The sequence below is a fragment of the Plectropomus leopardus genome, chromosome 16 (genome assembly GCF_026936395.1).
Source record: "Plectropomus leopardus strain MGB_pleo_1.0 chromosome 16, ASM2693639v1, whole genome shotgun sequence".
Classification (NCBI taxonomy): domain Eukaryota; kingdom Metazoa; phylum Chordata; class Actinopteri; order Perciformes; family Serranidae; genus Plectropomus; species Plectropomus leopardus.
Genome location: NC_142191.1, coordinates 18144836 through 18163167, shown reverse-complemented (window position 1 = coordinate 18163167; position 18332 = coordinate 18144836). Strand labels below are relative to the sequence as shown.

General features: G+C 41.2%; 1 long non-coding RNA gene across 1 annotated transcript in view; it reads left to right on the top strand.

The window, feature by feature from the left end:
• The window catches only part of LOC148186874 (uncharacterized), a 63324-nt gene that overhangs the window by 27802 nt on the left and 17190 nt on the right, over positions 1–18332 (top strand). The window contains exon 2 of the long non-coding RNA XR_015779172.1: positions 6583–6710. This is a non-coding gene — a long non-coding RNA (uncharacterized LOC148186874). The remainder of the gene's footprint in view (positions 1–6582; positions 6711–18332) is intronic.

The window sequence follows — 18332 nt, the reverse complement described above, 5'->3', positions numbered from 1 at the left end:
ATTTTGTCCATATCGGTAGCTTTCAGAAAATGCAGACAAATATGGATGAAAAACAGACAGAGTATGGCTCTGATCGTGTCCTTATACACATCTAACATTGAGGATAAATAAGCCCTAAAACATACATATCCATGGCTGCACAGATGGGTGCTTCAACAGGGGCTGTAAAACCGGCAACTGCATCTGTTCAAAACTAGCGCTGATGTTGCACTGCGCTGTGTGGCGGCTGTAAGATAGGGCCCATGGTCTCTTATTTAGGAAGTATCAGTTTATATTCTTGTTTGGTGAAGTAATAAAAGCAGCAGAGAAGAAAGGATGCTGCTTGGCTGCAGAGAGTGCAAAGACGGTGACAGAGGTTAATGACAATAAATTGTTTGATAAAACACTCTAATTTACAACTTTGATTGCTGTTATTAGCCTGCTAGCCCCCACAATTTGTGTTCAAATCCTGCTTATGCCACTTCTTGTCCCTCCCTGCTTTTTTCCTCGTGTGAGTAAATTTCACGGGGCAAAATCCAATACAACTACCGTAGATTGATGACTTCACACAAGTCTCAGAACAGCTCTACCCAACTTCAACCCAAGCAGCAAGAATCAGCAAGAATAAGTGAAAACACCTGTGTGGGTGTTGCTTTGTTATTATACCAGAATATTGGATGTCACACTGCATTTGACTTTGTGTCCCACCAACTGGACTTCAGTGGATTCGTGTATAGTACAAAACAAGAAAAGCACAACAAAGTGTGGTAGTGGCAGAGATGGAAGTCAGTTAGTAATGGAAAAATCAATTTTAACAGAGAAAAAAAAACACTATAAAAGAGGAGAAGAGACAGTATCAACACCCATTTTGCAGGTAGAAGGTGTGACAACACTCTGGACAGGCATTCCTACTTACCTCTTCTACAAGACTTTTACCTTTGGGGTTTGTTTAGTTTTGTACAGTAACATTTTACAAGAGAGGTAAATAAAAATAAGAAAAAAATATTTTTAGAGATATCTCTTTTTTGTCATTGAAATTTTATGAATTCCCAGTAAATACTCAATAGATACTTGTTCATTCTGTAGGTCTGGGGCTTTACGTTTTGTAACTGACGGCACTTGGTTATATTTAGTTGGACAGCATTTAATTGTTTACTACACCATCTTGTTTTCACTGTGGTTTATGCTGTCATTTTACATTTTTATGCCTCCGTGCCAGCAACAGCAGTAGCCTGAGGCATTATTTTGTTAGCTTGTCCATTCATGTATTAATATGTATGCACTTATGTCATTCTCATGAATATGATATCTCATGAAAACCATGATGGAAACTTGGTGGTCGTAGGTCAAAGGTCAAGGTCACAGTACGACTCCTGTGTCTCATTCTCAAGAACAGCTTGTGGGAATTTCTTCATATATGAAACAAATTCCACTTAAACCGAAGACTGAACTGATAAGAATTTGGTGGTCAAAAGTCAAGGTCACTGTAACCTCATAACACATGCTTTTGTCCATAACTCAAGAATTCATATGCTAATTATGGCAAGATTTCTCACAAATGTCTCATGGGATAAAAAGATGAAGTGATGATAGTTTATATTCCAAAAGGTCATAGGTTAACTTCACTGTTACTAAATAATGTTCTGTAAAAGGACTTTTCTGGCTGAGATTAAACACCATAACTGAGGAAAAGAAGGGAAGACATTTGGTCAGATACGGAATTGGTGACACTAATCTTGAAACTGTACTGAGTGTTTAGCTCGTCTGTGCTGCTGGGTAAAGATGTGTGTGAAGCATCCATGTTTTCACAGATGTGACTGTAAACTGTAACTGCAACTTGACTATCTCTTGGATTAGCCTGTAGAAAGTATTTTAGGCACATTTTGTACCTTTATTTGATAGTGGACAGTTGAGTTGACTGGAGGTAGGGGAAGAGACAAAGAGGGAATGATATGAGACAAAGCCATCAGGGCGTCCCAGCAGAGCAGACTACCATCTGCCTCATTTAACACTCAGTATATACGTTTAGACAGCGTGTCATGTGAGAACCTTTCTCCATCAGTGGATGTGAATGCAGCTTGTCTCTTGGACAGCATGTATGGATGATGCGTACGGGTGTTGGCAGAACAATGGCAAAAGCAGAGGTCATCGGCCACCATGATACAAGCTTTTTTAGAGCCTCGGGCGGCTACTCCGTCTTTGTGTTAATGATGGCTGACAACAGGTGATGAGTGGGATTCGGCAGACGTGGCGGGACAACCTGATGAAAAGTTCACTTGTCTCAGAGCAATTAAGCTCTTGGGAAGTTGGTGTCACACCAAAACGTGAAGTAAGAAATGGATTGCTGGCAGGCTGCTTTTGTCACAGAGGACTGCAGAGATGGCAGCACTGTTGGTGTGTGTGAGGTAGATGGCGAGTAACCAGCGGAGGGCGGTTAGAAAAAGATGCACAGGACACAGATTTGCTTGTGGGGGTGGAGGTCCCTCGAGTTTATAGTGATGATGATAAATGAAGGCCTGCTGTAACAGAGCCGGAACACCAGTGGGAGTGAATAAGGCGGAGGAGATTCTTGATCATTTCACTGTGTTGGACGATTTTATAAAAGTGTCCTAAGAAAGGAGGAGTATTCAAGTGTAATGACCAGGTGTCTTAAGTTTGTTCTGCAGAGCTACCTGTAGCAGGGGCCATGGACCCAGCGTTTAGGCTCATACATACTGTATGTAGGTTTATATTTTTATTCATTTAAATTTTTTTATTAGAAATAGTTTTAGATATATCTACACATTGCAGCCTCAATATCATTAAAGTAGAGCCATCTGAGAAAAGACAATCTTAAAGTCTTGAAAACATTTACAGCTCAGCAACATATACAACATGTCACAAGGTCACAGCTATCGCCTGAATTTAAGGGTCACAAGTTAATGGGAAAAAAAGGAAAAAAGTTGTGTGAGACTGTGGGGATCGCAAAATGAATGTGAACAAAAGGTGCCAGCTGGTAGCGTGGTAAGACCATCCTGATCACGTAAGCTTAACGCTGTTTCTCGCTCTGTATCAGTCTGGGCTCGCTGGCGCCACAAACAGTTTCAGCGGGTGGGAATTACTTGTTTTGACAGACAAACTCCTTCAGCCAATCCTGACATTAGCATTAGTGTCTGCTCCTTTACTAGACAATTATGTTGTCAGTTAGACAGTAATGGTCTCAAAAACTATTTCTTTATATTTACTATCTACATGTGAAGTGTACCTCTTTGTCAACTATCCCCATGAGGTTTTCTTGATACACTAGCGTTGTCAGTATAATGTTATTTCACTATTTTTCATTCAGCTCCAGCAGCATGTGGACCGCTGAATACCAGCAGGCGGTGTCCTTGTTGTATGCTCGGAGCATTATGAACACCAATCTGCATTAGGGGTTGACTAATATGAGTTTTTCAGTGGCTGATAATGATGCTAATTTTTTAAAGAGCATGGCAGCTGATGGCCGATATACTGTATATACAGCTGATATTAGGGCCTTAACTGATATGTTGTTTTTGGATTGAATTTTTTATGATGGAGATGGGTTTGGGTCTGTTTCAAGGACTATATATAGCAAAATTTTTTATTTAAGGTGAGTTCATGTTTGAATACAGAAGTGTTTATGTGGCAGAAATCTGAAACACTCAGGGGTCTTCTCTGCCCAACAGTGTTGGAGGTCCCTCTAAAGAAAATCATAATGTCAGTTTTTCTGACAATATCATGGAGGCTTAGTTTTACGTTTTCGCACCTTTTAAAACTATTATAAAATATCCTGATAAGGGAAGCGTACAAGTAGATGTGTTGCTTTAAGAGGAACCGTTGATGTAAGGAATGCCATCAAGCACTGCTTTGGGGCACATGGTTTATTTTTTAAGACTGAAACATTCTCGAGTGGAAGCCATGGTTATAAACACAATGAAAAGGTTAAAGGTCAGGTTATAGTTAAAATCATATTGGCTTGCTTGGAGCGCTCCAGAAATGTATCAAAAGTGCAGTCAACCATAGAGCCCCTGGGTCCGGCCTAGTCGTTGCCTTAAAGTCACATGCTTTATGCTCCTTCCAATCATATGTAACTCTGATTGTATAAATAGATTTGATTCTCCTTTTTTTTCTTCGGCATATTCCACGGCTCAGCGCCACATCTTTTTTGCTTCAGCCACCGCCTGCTTCCCAGCAGTTTAAGTCCCTCCACCTCCTCCTGTATTAGGATTTAGATTTGTGTGAATTCAGCATGTTTGTCTATTCAATATGAGTTTATATCCATTTAACTGTTGGGGATCTCTGCCACCGGGGTGGTGAGCTTAGAGGAAAGCGTGTGCAGACTTGCTGAAGTAACAAACAATTGTGTTATTGTTGCAAAAAAAAAATGATGATGGTGTCTTGACTAAAGTATACAGATGTTTCTGAACACCTGTGGTGTTGTACTTGTACCAAATACAGTAATAATAACAAAGTTCTCACCGTTTGTTTGTGCCACTTGTCTAATTTATAGGTTTTTCATTATTTTATTAAAGGACATTTAAATTCGTTAATTAATTTAGTGGGTTTAGTAACGTCCCTAGACTGCATCTATGATTCAGGGCTCCACAAATACACTTAGCTGATCTTATCTGTGCTTGTGTTTGCATGCAGTCAAGCGTAGTTTAATATAACGGGGATCTTCTCCCAAAAGTAGCAATGTGCTTCCGTTCAATCTTCTACAGCACCAAAATCAAGTTTCACAGAGTGGAAAAATTCACCAAATTAAACATAGAGCCTGTGCTCAGCTCTGCCAGTGGTTCTGTGTCCATGTGGAGTGTGTTTTTATCAGTATACACATCAGCTCGTGCTCCTGATACTGTCCTTCACCTGAAACTCACAGGAAGACATGAAGTCTCCACCAGGAAATAATCCCTCAAAACATGTTGCCTTGTCACAGTAATATTTTTATATTTAGGGCATCTTTGTAGCTGAGACAGCAGTTAACTCCGAGCTGTGTTTGACAACATGAAGTCTCTATTTTGAAAAGCACGAAAATTAGCAAATGCCATAAATGTAATGCATTGCAAAATGGCATGTAACCTGAATGTAAACAGACACTGTACTAAATCAAACAGGCAGATATGAGTATCAGTTGAGTCTGATTTGCTCTTAGTTATTAAAATTTTAACATCCATCAGCGTATTATAGATTTTGAGGTTCTTTCCTGTAGCTATAAATGTGATTTATGCTCTGTATGGATCTGAAAATTTCAGATTTGTTGAGGCCGATTTGAAAAAAGCTGCAGTCTTTCCAGAGCTGACCCCTCAGAAGTGTTTGCCTTGTAATGTGACTCTAAACGCTCAGTTTCAACATATGATATCCACCATGAGCTGACGCTGATCCCTGAGCCTGGCTATTCTGAGTACAGACCAGGACAAGATTCAGTGAAACAGCCTTCAGATGTTAAACTCTATCAAGCAAAAAAAAAAATCTTTGTAGACCTTAAGGCTCATAACAGACAGAGGCTAGACCGGCTTTCCATAACAAACCACAGAGAAGCTCAGGTGATATTACTATTACTATAAAAATAACAATGGTGACTTTGGCCAGCACTGTGTGCATGTGTCACATTTACTTTTTGCCAGTTAAGCTAAGTTTTTTGGCTTCATAGATTTTCACTTTTGTTACACGCGTACTGTAGTTCCACTTTGTAAATAAATCATCTTTTTTTTCTCTTTTGCAAAATCTCTGAGGCTTCCTCCCATCACCTCATAGACCCAATGATAGGAACTTCCTCACCAGCATAAAAGCTTCTTCTTGACTTTAGAAACAGTAGTTTGGTGACAAAAAAAATCAATTCAAACTCCACTTCACAGAGCTTTCAACTTCAACAGTTTTTTCCTTAAACTCCATCTGCTCAGGATGGACACAGTCTTTCAGGTATTCAGCAAAAAAGCAAATCTTCACTCACTTTCTGTCAAAAACCTCTCAGGGAAAGGATCTGTTTGAAGCTCCACAGGAAAAAAAAACAAAAGTAACTGGTTTAGGATTGAAATTTTGATTTTAAATTGTATGTATTTCTCCAACAACAAATATTAGCGGCTAAATAAGCAACAATAACTGTTAAAATGTAACTAATCGTAATTTCCTGGATGTGGTCTCTTTGGCAACACAATCCACAACTGGCATCATTTTTTATTCTTATACTCTTAAATTCTGATTGGTCTGTGGAAGTGCATGATGTAATCTCTTTCCAACAAAGCCCCGCCCACTTCATACCAATTGAAAAAGCATATGAAAATACAAAAACCTTTCATAGGAAGTAGACTTAGGGGTTTAACTTACGCTGATAATTTTGTGTTCATGTAGGATCTTGTTGCTTATGGTTTAAAGCTGTTTAAGAAAATGGGTTTTCAGGGCCTCTAAGCTTACCTCCACCTGGACCAGCTGCAACATAAAGCTGCCATTTACACATTAAGGTATCAATTATTTAACCCTCTGATGGCAGCAATTCTTCACGGCGAGTGCTTTAAGTGCAATTTTCATGTACATTACCTGCAAATACTGTGAAGAAAATGCAAGGCTTTTGCTCAAGTTCAACATGTGAATACTTTTTCACTGTAGGTGAACTCACAACATGCCGAGGGAAGAGGCTCCAGCTGCAGCAGCAAAAGCCAGGAGTGAGCTGTTAACTCCCACACTTATCAGGAGCTGAAAGGGCTGCGATGTTCACTTCCCAGGTATACACACAGGTATTTCCACCCGGCTGCTTTCCATCTATTGTGTGTGACAGGTGCTCAGGCGCAGGCTTATGATGACATTGTTGTGGGGCCCGAGCAGGTGACAGAGCACGACGCCCAATCTATCGCTCATCTGTGCCCCCTACATACACACACACGCGTTCACTCACATCCTCTTCATTGTCTTCCTCACCCAATCATCTGAAGTACCCCACGCTCTCACATTTTTATCCCCAAATGGTGCCTCCTCCTCCCCCTGCTCGTTATCCTGTCACAACCAACCAGGCTCCCAGGTGGCTGCAGGATTAGCCGCATGATGCTGCTTTATGGCACACGAATCAGGAAGAGTATTACAATGAAATGCGTAGGTTCTTGTAAGTAATTTCACATCGGAGTGATTTATAACACAGTGGTGGATTGAGACAGATACCTGGAGGTTTGCAGCAGACGGTGTCCTGGTGTGCTGTACATGTATGCAAATACAGACGAGAGGCACTTGTCCCAATCGTTTCTCTGTTGTAAATTAGCATTTGAAAGATTTATATGAATGATCATTTTAATGCTTCCCAACAAAGCTGCATGAGAATCTCCAGGATAATATTATACCATAGATTTGTATTATGGCTTTAAGTTGTGAGTATTTCAACTTAATTTCTGGTATTTGTTTTTTGTTTTGTTTTGCTTTTGTCTGTATGGCAAACATTGTGTTAATATGCACTCTTTGCTATGATGGGAATTCAATAGGAACTGAACATGTAACAAATTTAGAAAGCCTAACTGTCACAATTGACCAATCCTAATTTCCACCCCCCTGACTGATATTGCACAGTTTTGCATATTGTACAGTTTTACAGTTGAACTACTGAAAATAACCAATTTTGAAATCATACAGCCGTTGTTCAGCATTAGTTCCATGTTAACAAATAATGTTATTCGTTGTTTTCAAATTACTGGACCAAAGGTCTGTTGTAGTGGAGCAAAATGACATCACTTCAGCTCTCTTTTCACGTGTACAGTTGTACAGATGAGGCAGGGCAACTTCAGCAAAATACTTGCTGCTTGGTAGCACATACCTGGGGTCAATAGTTTTCAGCATGTGAATACACTCAGGCTTTTCCACTGTAGCGATGTGCAGCACGACCACATCAGTTACATCTTTGCACTGGGTCACTTCCCTGTCATACGGGACACAATGGGAAAATGATTCCACTAATGTTGGCTGCTTTTTAATGGGTGTTTGTCGGCTGATGTGGTCTTGTGCATCTTGGAGTGAGACACATTTCTCCCACTCGGCTGTATGCCTCTGTTTAAGAAGTTGAAATAAATTGGTCGTGCTGCTGCCTTTAGTTGCAACAGCCTTTAAACAAACTTTGCAGCGGACTGTGGTTTGTTTTAGATCTGACGCCGTAAAACTGAACCAGTTCCAAACAAATGACGAGACTGTGCCTTTCTTGGGAATGCACTCATCATTGTCATTAACACTTGCTGTGTTGTTGTCGTGTGTGTGTGTATCTCTAGGAGCTAAGCGCTGGGGGAGGGCTCAGCCCTGTATACAATATAAATAGACCAGCAAAAAACAAACTTCCACCACAGAGCTGGTGGCAGTTTCGCTTTCAGCCATGCTTATTGGTACTGCGCCTAACGGTCTGATGTCTTTATGTCATCAAGTCAAACTATTGCCAATATGACAGTATGAATTTTTCATATCATATGAAAAAATTATTCTGGTATTATCATGAACAATATGATATGGCACACCCCTACCACAAAGCTATTAAGTGTGTGTGTTACTGTAGGAAGAGCTACTTGAATCCCACAGTTTTTATACTTATCTAACAATGACACTGTTTTAACTACTAAATATATTAGTGGTTGTCTACACTTCTTAGCACGTGCGTACAGAAAATTAAATTTATATAGGGCTTTTTTGTACATATCTGTCCCACCAGCATCACTTTCAGTTGACACAGAGATGCAGTCAGCCATTGCTAAAAGCTATTATCTTCGAGTTTTTAATATCATTCAGAGAAATATGTTGATTTTAGAGTTATCCTGTGCAGCTACTTCAATTTCTTATGTTTCTTTTCATGGATGTTTCCATGTGGAAAAAAGAAGCCCCCCATTGTTGATACTTCCTACCAAGTTCTGCTTACTGTTTCTCCAGCCAGCATCAGTCTGTGAGCACAACGTCAGACCTTTTTGAATCAATGAACAAATCATAAATGTCGGCAGTGATTCAGAGGACTATGACTAGGCTCTCAGATACCTGCCATCTAATATTGTCCTAGCAGAAAATGAATGCTACCTTTTACCTCCCACGTTGTTGCTCCAGGTTATATTCAATTTCAGCACACTTTATTTGCATTTGATGAAGATGTAATTCTTTGAGGAAGAATCCTAATGTATTTCTGACATCTGGTGTTTGTGCGCATCCATGCAAGCCATGTTCTTGTCAGTCAACAAAAGCAGCTTCAGAGGAACTCCTCGTGCTGATAATCCTTTATGGCCTGAGATCAAATCCTGGATGAAGCTGGCTCTAACCCCAGCCTACTTTTACAAAGGTACAGTGAAAGACAAACTGCTCGGCCAGACTTTGATCCTCCCATACAGTGTTGATGTGTCAAACGTTTTCCTACTAGATTATGAACACAGGGGCCGGAGCTACAGATCACATTTTATATTCCAGACACAGACATACCGGATGCCGGCATTAAGAACATTGTTTGCTGTCAAACCTCGCTAAGTTATGGCTAAGGGGGAAGAATAAAAAGGCCTCATAAATTCCTAAATGAAAAGGTAGGGCGCCATCAGAGATGACCGATGCTTGGGCGAATGGAGGTTTCCTGCGCTTTGGTGCGTTTTATCCCAGGTAATGAAAATTAGGTCCCTCAACACAGGAATGACCCCAAAGATGAGACAACCCTTTATCTCCCCCTTTCATCCGACAAGGATTATTGATTCATGAATGTAAATGATCGTTCAGGGTTTGATGTGCCCTTGAAGGTAGTCTCTCTCTCTCTCTCTCTCTCTCTTGCTTTGAATCTTTTATCAAGTCCATGTTAGCTGCAGTTGGTGAAAAGTAAGCGTGACGCTGGCGATTGGGGGATATTCTTCACATCCTGCAATATTCATAGCCTACTGTATTATTTCAGCTTCTTTTTTCCACCTCAATGGGAATTCCACATTTACTTTAAAGAAGTGTTTCACTGCTGGGTAGATGGCCTCTTAATGAAAGTAGGAGGTCTCTGCAATAGAAAGAAGCAAATACTTTTGAAATTAGTGCTACATGACCAGAGACAACAGAGAAACAGGATGCTATTGCTCAAGAGGTAGAAAACCTACAACTACCAGTATGCACTGCACCACATTAGATCGATAAACGCTCACGCTGGTAGGTGACATAATACGAACTGGCAGCCTGCCAGCAAGAAACAATCTCGTATTAGTCAAAACGTTAGGCTAAAACATCTTTCTGAAACTATTTGAGGCAAGAAATAGACAACTCAGTAACAGAACTTTGGTTTATATTTGATTAGCACTGGTTAATTTGACTGTTTGATCTCGTTTTTTCGGCCTCCGTTTTCACTGTGCATGAAGCAGTATGGCCTCCTGTTCACAAACTCTTGCTATTACAGATAAACTGGGCACTAAAATATGTTTCTAAAAACATTTTAGGTGAGTCCAGGTTGGGGCAACGTTCGGGCCTTGAGTGGGGGGGCCCTTCTGTGCGGAGTTTGCATGCCCCCCCCCCCCGTTTAGTGCCCCATTTTACAGCTAAACGGGGCACTAAAATGTTTGGTTGTTGGTAAGAAATAGCAGCGTTGTAACATAATCTTGATCAGCACTGCCTGCTTTTACCATTTGATTGAATTTTTGTAACAAGTTTGAGAGAGAGAGGGGTCTGTCTCTTGATCTGCTTTTATACTCTTTGTGTGAGCAGTGGCAGCATGAGTTGCAGGCAGTATGAAAAATGTGGAAATACAGTCTGTAGTTCGAGTAACAGCCTTGCGAGCTGACGTGTTTTGCATCAGTTTGCGTGTTTCACCATGGAGGAAGGAGTGATATCTAGCCGCTGGTTAGATAAAGAGAAGTTTATCACAGTTCATACGATGGTGGTTGAAAATGAGCAAAGTATAACTGTAAAGGTTCTGTATGTAGCATTAAGAGCATTAACATAGCAGCAAACCCCTTTGCTACAAAAAGACATAATGAGAAGAGAATGAAGTCATGCTACCTCTGTGTGTTGTAATCCAAGCCTTTCTGTTGTTTCGCTGTGGTTGACGGTCCAGCCTGGTGTACATGTTGAGTATGTCCTACTGGCTAGCTCATCAGCGCCGCTTAGCACTGGGCTCATACAGCTGTTACCACAGATATCAAGATGATGTTGTTGTAGAAGGGTAGCACCCATCCTCTGGTTCCCACACGGTTAACACTGTGAGCTCTGTCAGCACTGTTGCTGTTGTTTTGCACCGTTTATGGAGTTGGTTCAGTGTTTCCAACAGAATGACAGTGTATGTGTGGCAGTAGCTGATGACGTTGTTTTTGTTTGTTTGTTTTTTTTTAATCATTATCATATAATCATATCATTCTGTGGACTCGAGCTGAAATCTGAAATGACTTTTCCTCCTCCTCCGCAGCACTTGTTACCCAGGGGGTGGATAATTGATCTGTAGTTTCCTTCACAGCTGATCTGCACACATCAGTGGATGAGAGGAGCTGTTTGCAGATGTTTTTAAGTGAAAGTAAAGTTTAAGACTCAGCAGAATGAATGGTTAAGTTTCACTTTCGATGTGCCTGATGTTCTGCTGCTCTGTCTCTACCCAGAGTGCTATAAATAACCAAATATATATCACAATACTGCTCCGGATTAACCATCCAGCTCCATAAATGTAGTTGTGGTGGCAGATGACTTATTTGTGGCGGGCCGCCAAAAATAAATAAATGTGTGGGAGATCCTGTGGTTAGAAGTAAAGGCTGTAGTTTAATGCCGCAAAAACTCACCTGCAGCAACTGGTAGAGTTTTGCTGTGGTGATGGTGGTGGTGGTGGGGAGGGGTTACCACAATTCATTGTACATTGTTCATGGTACAAAGCTGGCTGAAAATCGGCAAAGTATACCTTTAAATGGCAATGGAGCTCTCCTCACAGCTCTGCAGTGTTGATAGACATCAATGAATCGGATTATTTTTTGTGCAGCCTCTGACTAATCTCCTAATAATGAGGTCCATCTGCGGCGGTGACAATAAGCACAGCACCTTCACTTTAATACTTGATCTTGGTTGACACAGACGGCATCATATTGCCAGTCTAATCCACTGTCCGATGTCACGCCATCCTAAATCTAATTTACCATTCCATTTGGGACCCAGATATTGCTGTTGCCAGTACACCTGTTGATTGCTAACACTGCTGTCCTCATTCACCTGCCTGACAGCACATACACATACACACACACACACACACACACACACACACACACACACACACACACACACACACACACACACACACACACACACACCCTTGCAGCCCGCTCTCCCTAAAATGGTTTCTCCCACATAGTTTCCATAGCAACAGTCCAGTTTTAGTGTTCTGTTGTTTTTCCACAGACGGAGAGTGGCTAATTTTTCAGAATGAGGGTCTTTGATGATAAAGAAAGCTAGGTTGTGAGATTTACATAATGAATGGATGCCACGCTAGATCAGTCACCACCTAGCACTGATGATTGCTTTTTGATGAATTTCTTTCCTGCATGTCCTTAGGAGGCTCAGCTGCGGCAGCCCTCTTTTGTGTCCTAAAAGAGCAGTGCACACATCAATCTATTTAGGTCACTCTTTGTCTCTTTGTGCCACCGTAGCCTTAAAATTGTAGTCATATTGCACGTACCCTGAGGGTGAATGTCAATGTGTCACTTGACGCCTCACACCGGTCTTTACAAGAGAAAACAGCCCATAAGTTTCTGCGATGTGAAGTTGTGCTTTTAAGGTCACAGACTTTGTACCTTGGGGTAAACATAACACTTCATGCTAACCTTTCTCTCAGACCCCCTCTCACATTTCTTATTTGCCCCCTGCCAAGCACAGAAAGCAGACATTTCTGCGTATGTGTATACATTCCTATATGTTTGTGTGTACGAGGTGGGTGATGTCAAGGGAAAGGGAGAATTTAATCACACCCTGACAGATGTGCACGGTATTGATTTGTAGCTGTTTTGTGTGCGCTGCTCCAGGCCCTTTGGGAGGGACATAAACCCCTCTATCAAAGCGACCTCCCCTCAGGGTTTGCACCGCACTAACAGGCTGCATCCCATTTGTGTGTGTAAGCATGTGTGGGCTTTTTTTTTTCGGACGGAGTATAAAGGTGAACCTGAGGTACTCGTTAAACCACTCCAGCACTCACAGGGGAAATGTATAGTTTTCTACAGCTGGAAATGGTCGATTCCTCTCGTGGAGAAAGCAAACCCTCTAAATAAACAAAATTTGGATCAGGTTCACATTTCAGGGCACAAAATATTACAGAGCGCAATGAAAGAATGCCAAATGGCCAGGGAGTGGGTTTCATTACAGGCAAGAGTCCTGTGTATTTTTGGCCTGGTGAGTGCTGGCTTTGATAAAAGGTTTTTACTTTCCACGAGTAAGATGACTGAAATTACATGACCTCTAATGTGAACTGGTGCCAGTGTGATCCGACCCCTCCTGTCTCTTCTTCCTTTGTCTTTTCCAGCCCGCCACCCCTTCATCCACACCCAAACCCACAAACACACTTTGTATTACTCTCTAGTGGTGCTCGCATCAGCAGCCTGGGTGGGGAAGGCTAGAAAAGAGAGCAAAAAGTGAGACCCATCCTCCCTTCACCTCCTTGCTGCCAAATGGATCGGAGAGAGGGACTGTGTTTACTGCCATGGCTAATATCCTCGTTAACACTAATCTGTGGGGAGTGTGAGAGACGGAGAAAAGGAGGGAGGCTGTTCAAGAGAGAGAAGGGAGGTAAAGCTGCAGAGTGAAAAGGAGTTTGGGGAAAGAGTAAAAGAAAGAGCCAGACAGAGTGAATGACCGGTGGACTCGTCTGGGCACTTGATAGCTTCCCTGATGGACTGTGATTGGCTCATTAACCCCTCCTCTTCAGGCTGGCTTTACTGCATGCTCCTCTGCTATATATTCAACACACCACCACCACCACACAGATTCCCACATACATGCAAACAAATATGCTCATTAGCAAGCCAATGAAGTGGGCAAGCATCCACATATAATCTATTTCTTCATTAGACACACTCAGCCAATGGATCATTACGCTAAGTATGTTCTCTGTCAAGCCTGAAGCCCGAGCTGCAACCATCCCAGAGAGGTGCAGTGCCATAGAAAGTTCAGATTTCCACTCCACTCCAAAAAAAAATGGCCTCCGGGATAGGTGTGTGGCCAGAAATAAAAGTGGGAGCGTTAGTCCAGATGATGCAGACAGATGCATTTTTAATTTTGCATGTTTAAGGGTGTAAAGATGCAACTGACAATTACAATTTAATAGTGGATAGTTAAAAAAAAGGCTTTTTAATTTGGCTTCAGCTTGTTCTTTTTTGAAAATTTCTTATAAAATGGCTCGATTAATCAAATAGTTTAAGGCTCTAGTTTTTGTTGGATGAGTCAAATTTAACGCTGTAAAACATCTTAGGGACTGTTCTTTATTTACCAGAGGAGTTAACCCCCCCGAAGCAACAAATATTTTTCCTTGAGCCTTCCTGAATGACGAGGGATAAATGCATGACCCTCTCCCCAATCATACGCAACCAAAGCTTCTCTGCTGAAAGAAACGCTGTGCCTCCAAACTGCTCATAGTTTTTTTTAACTAATTTCTACCTCGCTGTTCTCACTCTGCAGTAAGACAGACTCTCATGGCTCATTGCTCGGTTAAAATGATAAACGGCATAAACCGAAATGCTTGATACTTAAAAACTACTCCAAACACAGATGGAACTGTATAGGCCCAAGCTTATAATTTCATGACACTCTGCAGTACTCAAACTTGTGCTCAAAGTCAAACTGTGCATCTGCACGGCAGCAAAAAAGTCAGCAGGGATGAGAACACTCCGACTGTCAACTTGACTGGTCCTCCATTGTCAGCCATTTCTCAAACAGAGCTGAACATTTTGTTGTCGTTGTCTCCCCTTTCTGATCGCATCTCTCCTGTCAAAACAGAAAGCTATTTTTCTTTCAGCTATGAATCATCCCTGCAGATCTGTGTCACAGTTTCAAATAATAAATTGAAGTCTTGGACAGAAAATGTCCCCATGCGGCCATGTACAATCATAACGTCAACATGACTGTGTCTATAGTGCATTATTTACTGTAAAATCCCCAAGCAGTCCTCACAGGCTGGATGCGCTACGAACAGCTTGAACTTGAACTTTGACTGCATGTTCATTGGTAGAATAACAGAGCTCAAACATTTGTCACACATCACCGCCAGAGCGTGTCCGTTTGCTTCGTCATGTTATTATTATTTCTGAGTGGCAGAGGTGTAATGACCACGAGGTTGTTAACGCGGAAATCTGGTTATGTTTTATGGTCACATTGATGTCAGAATTTATATCGTTCAGCACTTTACGTTCTGTGTGATAAATCCCAAGGACAAGGGTCAAAATGTGATTACCAGGTTGTAAAACACTAAACTTTGTGCTTTAGCTTGCAAGTGCTTATTGGACTGTTGATGAAGGGTCAGGTAGAGGGCAACGGGTGCAAGTGCCACACATCGCTGACTAATTAGATGTGTGCTGTGACATTTTTAGCTCTTTTTTTTCTAGGGCAGAATACAAGACCTTTAATAAAATGCATGGGACACATCTAGCTGTTACTAGATTGTTCCCAAAAACTAAACTGAAACATTTGGTTTTGTTAATAATTGAGACATCAGACATGCCTGTGGCTTGAGCAATCCCATGGGAAGTTGGCTAACCTTTAACTCCTGTGGCGTTTGACCAATTCAAGCTTAGCAACTATAAATGGGCACAACAGGTGTGCCACGCTTTGGAGTCTTCTCACCATGCCGAAATGCTTATGTACTGGCAACTAATAAGAGCAAAACTTACAAGAGCAAATGTTATCCAAAGGGTGCTGTCACTTTTTGGCCCTTTCCAAAACCAGAAGTGCAAAAGTTTAAAGAATGATATAATAATGAAAACAATAAAGTTTATTTGTGAAGCGCCTATCAAAACCAACGTAACACACACACACAGGATAAAACTTGTAAGAATAATGAATAATTAAAAATTGTAAAGACAACACAAAGGGTCTGATAAACTGTGTTTATCTGCTGTAAGGTAATCTGCTAACATTATTATATCTGTCTACCGAAAGCAGTTACTTAGAGTTATTTACAAGGCCAAGATGTAGTGATGTGCACCTCAGGGTTTTTTAAAGACTATACCAACCCCGGCCAATTATGAAAGCTAATCCGCCCTGCCTAACTTGTAGACATAAGTGTTTATCAATTACCCAAACCGAACCCGCAAACCGAAGCTGAAAGTTTCTGGTAATGACGCTAATAACAAACTAGGCTACTCGCTGTTGGCTATAATGAATTGTATATATGTCATTTTCAGTAAATTTCTGAATGTAAAGCTGAGTTTTCTGTTTAAAAAGTACAACCATAGGAGGACAGCAAGTGCTCGCCCATCCTTTAAGTGGTAATGTTTTAAGTATGATCTTAAGCACAAAGCTGATTTTATTAGGGCTGCCTCTTAAAGGTCGCAGGCTCAAATCAGTCGGAGACCCTCAGGCAACTGAGATTGCTTCAAGTCGAGCAGTCATTTTTTTTTATCTGTGGTGTACTTCTGGAGACGTTTTGGTTGCCAGATTTTTCCGCGGAGTGAGTGCTCTTGACTTTCACTACTCTTTGTAGCTGTGACCTGCAGGCAGCAGTGCTGAGTGGCACAAAGGGAGAAAGGGTCCACACCGAAAGATAAAGAAGTGGTGAATTTACAGCTCACAGCAACTTAATATGTATAGTCTCTGGCTTTTGTTTGATACTGTATCTAGTATCAGCAAAAAATAGTGTTGTGCATTTGCGATCCGTCCTTAGCGCTGTTAGCTTGCTTACTATATGAAGTGAATGCCACTGTCAGAATGTCCCGCAGAGCCCATTTAGACAACCAAATACGATTGGACTGGCATAATGCTGAGTTGGATACAGCCCTAGATTTTATACTTGGTTCATTTTCAATAGTTCACAGTTGATAGGTTCAGTGGTTTATTACATGACATCACAGAAATGCTTACTAAATAGGCCCTTGTTTGCTGTAAGAACATGGCATCAGGCCTACGTATTTGCAGAGGGGAATATTTTTACTGGACATTACAACCAGAGAGATTAGAATATGTCAGACTTGAACAGATTTTTCTGCTAAAAAGCCGCAAAAAGCCTGAACGCAGCGGTGCTGATGATAAAGTCGTTCGCTGTGTGAGAGAGAACAGGAGACAGGAGAAAGGGGAAGAGGCCTAAGTTAGACTATTGCACAATGTTTCTCTAAGTTATTAATGAATTACTCAGATTACTGCTTTTTCACTTGACCCGCCCGCCCGAAACCCGTCATTTTTCCAAACAAGCTTATCTGAACTACCCGACTGGATGTGGGTCAATCCACACATCACTACAAAGGTCACAGCATAACAATAGCTAGCTACACACAAATAGTAAATGCACCATTGGCCTTGGCTGGCGGAGATCTCGCCTCGAGTCCGATTTAATGGGTCCTTGCCTGTCATTCAGTGCCGTTGCTGCACTATGTTACGACGTGTCGGGGATTAATGAGCACTTGGACGTTGGGCAGTCTGACCCTGTACATACTGTACACTAAACAGTCATTCAAAAAGATCTGTTCATTCATGTTCGCCATCGCTATTTATTCTACAGTACTAGGGCAAATATCATCATCACAGGTGAAGATACTGGAATATTATCTGAGACTTGTAAATTATAACTTCAGTCTTCTCTTTTTTTTTTTTTTTTTTTTACATCATTGCAGCAGTTCTTTAGTATGACATTGTGTATATAAGTTGAATAAATGGATAATACAGCACATTTGCTGCTTTGCATGCACGGCTAACTGCACTCCTATAGTATTAGTTAGAAGTGAGAAGTGTTACTTCCATGGCTGAGGGGGCTCAGATTATATAACATCCACTGTGTTTTATTTAGTTTCTGGTCTTTTTGAAAAAAGAGGAGGTCATTGTCTTCTTGTGTGTCATGTGGGAGAATGAAAAGCCTTTGTCGTAAGCTTACCCTTTTCAGGAGACCCGCCATCAACTAATCTTGACACATTTCTTTTTCTTTTCAGCGCATTTACATTAGCGACTTAATCAATAGATCCATGGCTATAGATTCAAATGTTACCCCGCCATGGACTCCATTCCTTCTTCATTTATTTTAATATGTGCATGTGATTTTTATCTCATGTTGGGGAGTGTTCGATTTCATGTCTCACAGTGATTTCTATTTAATGAACATCATTGATTTGCCCTCATCAAATCTTCATTAATCACCATGAAACTGACTGTCTCCGTGTGTGTTCATCATGCTTACTCCACTGGAAAGCTTCCACACATTTTGGTCGACAGAGCAAATGGATAAAGAATATTTAAAT